Genomic DNA, 5,817 nt, shown 5'->3' with positions numbered 1-5,817 from the left:
GGTACTAAATTAATTTTCCATAATGTGGCAGTTAAGATTTCCATCATTTAAAAACGGAGAAATTTTAGAACATATCTAGTAAATGCATGGAGTGGGACGGAAAACTAGTTACCTGGAATTTTGAAAAAAATGAAAATGTTTTTGAAATATATAGATTGAAAGGGGAAGACATATGAGTCATACAACCTGTTTTATGCAGCGTTTTTGTAGTGGTTGTTTTATTATTTTTCTACTCCAATAGTTCATTGCCTATTTTTAAAAAATCTTTCACATGAACTTAATTTCTAAATTGTTCAGTAGTTCTAAAATGGATGCAGATTGCTTTAAAGATCAAACCAGTACTGGAAAAGAAAGTACAGAAAGGCTTTTTTGTTTTTGGTGTTTGGTTTTATTTTTCTAAGCACATATTTTATGGGTATAATTTTCCTCATCTTGAAATATCTCCTGTACATCTCAAACTAGGCTGAAGAGATTAATACTCAGAACTGTGAATGGACGGTTAATAAATTTCTGGGGAAAATAGGCCTGATCACTTCCACCAGTACTAATTAAGAATTATGCAGATTGTTTACTATAAAGATGCCCTGGGTAGTTTGTTTCCCTTTTATTCACATAATCTGTAAACTGTAAACAAAACAGCCCTCCCGCATCTTTGTACATCTTTTACGTTTCTACCAGGTGATCCAGGAACATTTGTGAATGTTCCGCAGGAGGGACTAAACTCATCAGTTCAATATTCATTTTTTGAAAACAGTGTTTTTTTTCTTTTTTTCTTTGTTGTAAAGGGCATGGTCTGGTGTTTTTCCATACAAATGGAAAGTGAAGTGGCATGTACACTAGAGGTTAAACTTGTTTTAAGTACAGTGAGCAACGACAGAAAGTCTTCACATTCTATAAATTAGAGGAAAAATTGCTACAGCTATGATTGCCTTTGTTCTCAAAGCCGTTTGAATTGCAGGCTGTGTTGGGACTGGTTCGTACATTGTTTAACTGCTGAGACTAAAACTTCTAATTAGAGTAATTACTGGGTGGGAGCTGACTGGCGGGGGCGGGGTGGGGGCCAGGGGTGTGGCTGGGAAGGGGCGCCGCGCGGTGGGAACCCGGCCCGGCTGGCCGCGCGGCGCGGGGCGGGGCGGGCAGGCGCGGCGGCGGCCTCTCCGGGGATTGGCCCGGGAGGAGGAGGCGGCGCGCGCGGCGGGCGCTGCCGATATCAGCCGGCGCCCGGGACGGATCCGGGAGGACTCCAGGCTCTGGCCTGCGCCCCGACGGGAGCCTCAGTAAGTGAGCCGTTTTCTTCTTTACAAGTCGGGTCCGCCCGCCGCAGCCCGCCCCGTCTGACAGCTGCGGGAGCCCGGGGCCGTCAGCTGGTGTTCGTTAGGAGAATTAAGGTGGTTTCTTCTCCGTCTACCAAATCCTTTCTCATTTTCCTCCTTTTAACCTCAGTCTTTCCACCAAATGAGCTTTAGCAGGAAAGAAAGCCAAGTTTGGTTCACTCGTATTCGTTCTGCTTCATAATCCTGTCCTTATCTGCTTATAGAGAGCAGCCCATTCTGTGGAGTTTGCATTCCCACTACCGTGGTGGTATCATTTGATGTGAATGGGAGTTCTGGTTGCCTTCAAAAATACTGTGGGGTGCTTCTGACGGGCTCTTGCCTTTGTTTTCACGCCGTTGTACTTGTAAACGTTTTAAACTTTGAGTGCATTCAAGGGCGTGGGTGTCGGTATTGTAATTTTTTGTGTATTTTATTTATCAAGCCTTCAAGGAAGACACATCAGGTAAACAGATACATTCTGAAGTGCTCAAGAAAGCTTACTTGAAGGACAAATCCATCAGGAAAAGAGTAACAACAAATTACTGCTTCAGACTAGAGCCTTCTTTAGAAATGTTCTGCAGGTTAACTTACTGTTCTCTTTCCTCTTTGTTAAGGGGTGTGTGCTAACTTAGAGGGGTTCTGGTCTTTGGTCTCAATTCCTAGAAAACATTCTTAGATGGAAATGTAGACCAGTTTTTAAACTTTGACTCTAAGGAAAAGTTTGTTAGGGTTGCCCTGGAGGGAGCAGCCTATTCATGTTTTATTTCTGTCTCAAAGGTAACTATTACTTGTAAAGTTCTGAGATGAGACACCCTACATTGTGAAGTCAGCAGAAAAGTGGTTCTCAACCTGTGAGGTTGCATTTAGTAAATTTAAAAATCTTTGTGTCCACTTTTCCTTTTGGTGGGGGGGATCTGTGATCACTGGTTCTTCAGGTTGATTTGTTATAAGCAAGTCAAGCTTCACTTCGGAATAGAATGTGTAGATTATTATTGGTATGTTGTAACTTCGATAAAAGCACAGTTGCAGAAAGTAAACATTTTTTAAAGTTTCTCTTTTTTTAGTTTTAATTATATAAGAAAAATTTCTTAAAACCTACACAAAGAAAACGGTTTGATTGCTCCCTCTTTTTTTTTTTTTTTTAACATAAATTCTAAGTTAATTCATAAAACAGATAAGCTTGGATACTCAGGGGAGGGAAAGTTCGGTTTTTCGCAGACTGACTGTTTTTCATGAAAATTGAATAAGCAATTCAAAAACTTAGAAATGTCTTAACATTTCCTGTAATTTCCAAAAGTTCTGTGCTATTAAAATGTATTACGCTGATAAAATAATACCGAATTTTTCTTATATAAGCATATTATATATACATAAAGGCAGATATGAAAAGAATAGAAATGCTAAAACTTAACTACAATTTGTATGACATTTCTTTACGAGTCTATTAGGAATAACTTGCAATACTTGAGATTTTAGATTGTTACCAGAAAAGGTATCTTAGGTTTAATCAGCTTTATGCCAACCAACACCTATGAAAAGGTTTTGGTAGGTCTCAGACCTACTAGGATTTTAGGTATGTATCTATTTTTCATCTTTGAAGACTTACTTCTCTTGATTGACTTTGAAGTATTTGAATTCACATGAGAGGATTTTTCTATGGCAGCAAACAAGGCCGAATTTCAGATTTCCTGCTCCTGTACCAGCTTCCGGCTGCTCCGGGCCATGAGTCCAAGCTGGAGCTCACAGTAGACGTGAGATTTTAATGTCTGAATTCTGATAGCAGTAAGGAGTGTGTTTAGCTTTAAAAGAACATTTTTATAACACTATTTCAGTCTCTGGTTTAGCTGGGAATAGTTCTTATCGTGATGGAAAGTACATTAATTTATGAATTATTCAGCCCTTGGTACATAGCCTGCAACTTTGGGGTAAACAAACCTGGCATCATTCACGTCCATGTAGTTTATTGTTCTGTTTTCCATTCACCTGTTTGTTTTACTTTCTCACATGATGTGCATCTGTAAGACAGCCATTTCTCTTCCATACAAAATGCTGACCCATTAAGAGCTTTTATTCCCTTCAGCTGCACTGGTATTGAGGTGGAAGAGAGAAAAGGAAGAGTTAAAAATGAGGGAATCATTTCTTGAAAGTATGTGAAACTTGTTCTTTGCCTTTCTTTTTCCTGAAGCTCTTAAGTCCATGTTTTTTTCAATAATATGAATTTCTGTAAGTTTCTAAGTGACCCTTAAGAAGTTAATTCTTTGCTCTATTCCTTATAAAACTTTTCAGAGTTAATCCGGGGTATAAAACGTCTGGACTAGAATCCAAAAGTGTACAGAATTTGAGTGAAATCTGACTCCTGTGCTTTATATACATTAAATCATTCTGTGAAAGAAAACTGAGACATTGGATAGTAAATTGTGCAATACTCTCAACAGAGTTTTATTAAGTAAAAACTTTGTTCCTTTATTTTTCCAGCAATAATTCTTGTAGTTGGACTCCTACCCTCTTCCACCTCATACCCCCCCCCCCACCCAGTTTTTCTTTAGTTGTGGTTGGCTATACATATCCCTAAGGATATGTTTCTTTGTCAACTTTATGACAGAAACCACAACAAATTGTGGACGTGTGGTTAATATTTATTCATAGTTTGGGTTTGGTAGAAAATGTAAGAAGAACAGTAGAAATTAAAATCTAATCAAAAAGGTATTTATGTTGTTTTGACTGTGGACCTATGAAGAAGAAAGGACAGGAACTAGGAGTAATGGAATGTTAGTATTTTACACCAGAATAAATACCCAAGAGTGAAATTTGCTTGTAAATTATGCTCTCTCCTTAAAAATTTGTTGAGTATATGTGTGTGTCCGTTCCCAAGTCGTTTGTCTGAGTCGAGCGCCAGAGTATGACTTCGTTTCTCCTTCCTTCTGTTTCTTGTCTTTTTCTCACCTTGCAACTCTTGTTAGTGTCATTATCTCTAAAATGCTTTTGTGGCTTTTTTGTAGATGTTAGTTTTGATAATTTTTAAAAATGTAATCTGTAATAACAAGTTTTAACAAGGAGACTGTGGAAAGCAAAGGGACAGGTCTTTGTAAGACATACTATTGAGTCTTTGCATTTAGCGCAGAATGGGTTGTTACAAACCCTACAATCTAGCTTATTCATTAGATTAGTTCTTTAAAAACATCGCAGAACCATCATTTTGTTGATTACAGTCGATTATAATTGAGGAGGCATTTCCGTTATTTTACCATTCGCTTTTAGAGTAAGAATCTATTATACAGAAGGTTTACAAAACTTTTAAAATTGATATATTCAAGTTGTGTATTTTTGGATTCGTTTTCGTTTAGAAGTGAGAATCACTTCTGGCTTGAATTTTCATGTGTAGCTATGTAAATTTTCTTTCAATATAGTTTTATTTAAATCACTGAATGGTTGCTTCACAGCTGTTCTTGCAGTCATTTTTCTGTATTACTCCATCTTACTGTATTGGACATTAAGTCCTTTATTTAAATTTGATAAACATTTGAGTATCTGGCATGAGGTAGGTGGCACATGAAATGAGCAAGATAGGGTTCCCATCCCTTAGGGAGTTGCCTTAAAAAGGTACATTCTTTTTATAGAAGTTGAAATATGGTTTTATTTGAACTCAGTTATTCTTGTTTAAACTTAAAAGAGGAGGATCCTATTTTTGTCCATAAAATTTTAAGGAGCTTAATTTCGGTAAATGCTTAGGTTCCCCCCCCCCCCCGCAATTTGCTAATCACCTGTAACTTATAGAGGAAAACTGTTTTCAGACTGAATATTCCTAAGGATTTTGTATTTGTGCATATGAACACCTTAATTTTGTGCATATTATCACTTTTTTTCCAGGAACATAGGGCTAGCTATAGAAAATAAACTCAACTGAATGTTACCCAGAAGAATCTAATGTTGATGCAGTTATTTTCTAGAAGTGTTAAATTTGTAACAAATAATCCCTCGCAGATGATCTGATTTTGATATATTGGGGGTAATAGCGGAAGTTGAAGAAAGATAGGAAGAAATTCTGGTTTGAATGAAATTACAGTTACTGGTTTTTCCCTTGGAAAAAACTCTGAAAATATTTGATGGTTCATTTATATTATAAATGACAACATAAAAATCTGAGCACGTGACTGATGCAGTGCTTCATGTATATTTGCAAAGCATTTGGAAAATTTTAAAATCTTTCAATATTTCTTTTTTTTTTTTTTCTTTTTTATTCTTTATTTCTTATAAACCCTTATGTCGAACGCTGACTTTCAATAGATCACAGTGAGGGAGCTGCTCTAAAATTGCAGTTTTCACGCATTGCTCGCACAGGACTTATGTCTTACATTTAATGGTATTCATCTCTACGTAGAGAAGTATTGACATCAGAACTTTTGAGATCTATGTTGCTTTGAAATACTGTTGTTATGACTAAGAATAGAGAGGCTCTGATAGAATTCTTGGTGCACACTCCTGCTAGGGGATCTGCTTCTAACTG

The 5,817-nt window shown here is 37.2% G+C and overlaps 1 protein-coding gene across 1 annotated transcript in view; it reads left to right on the top strand.

The window, feature by feature from the left end:
- AOPEP (aminopeptidase O (putative)) overlaps positions 1-5,817 on the top strand; it is a 372,310-nt gene that overhangs the window by 326,564 nt on the left and 39,929 nt on the right.

Source organism: Balaenoptera borealis, assembly GCF_965194805.1.
Source record: "Balaenoptera borealis genome assembly, chromosome: 8".
Lineage (NCBI taxonomy): Eukaryota > Metazoa > Chordata > Mammalia > Artiodactyla > Balaenopteridae > Balaenoptera > Balaenoptera borealis.
Note: the sequence above shows the minus strand (reverse complement) of the source record. Positions and strands in the feature narration are given on the sequence as shown.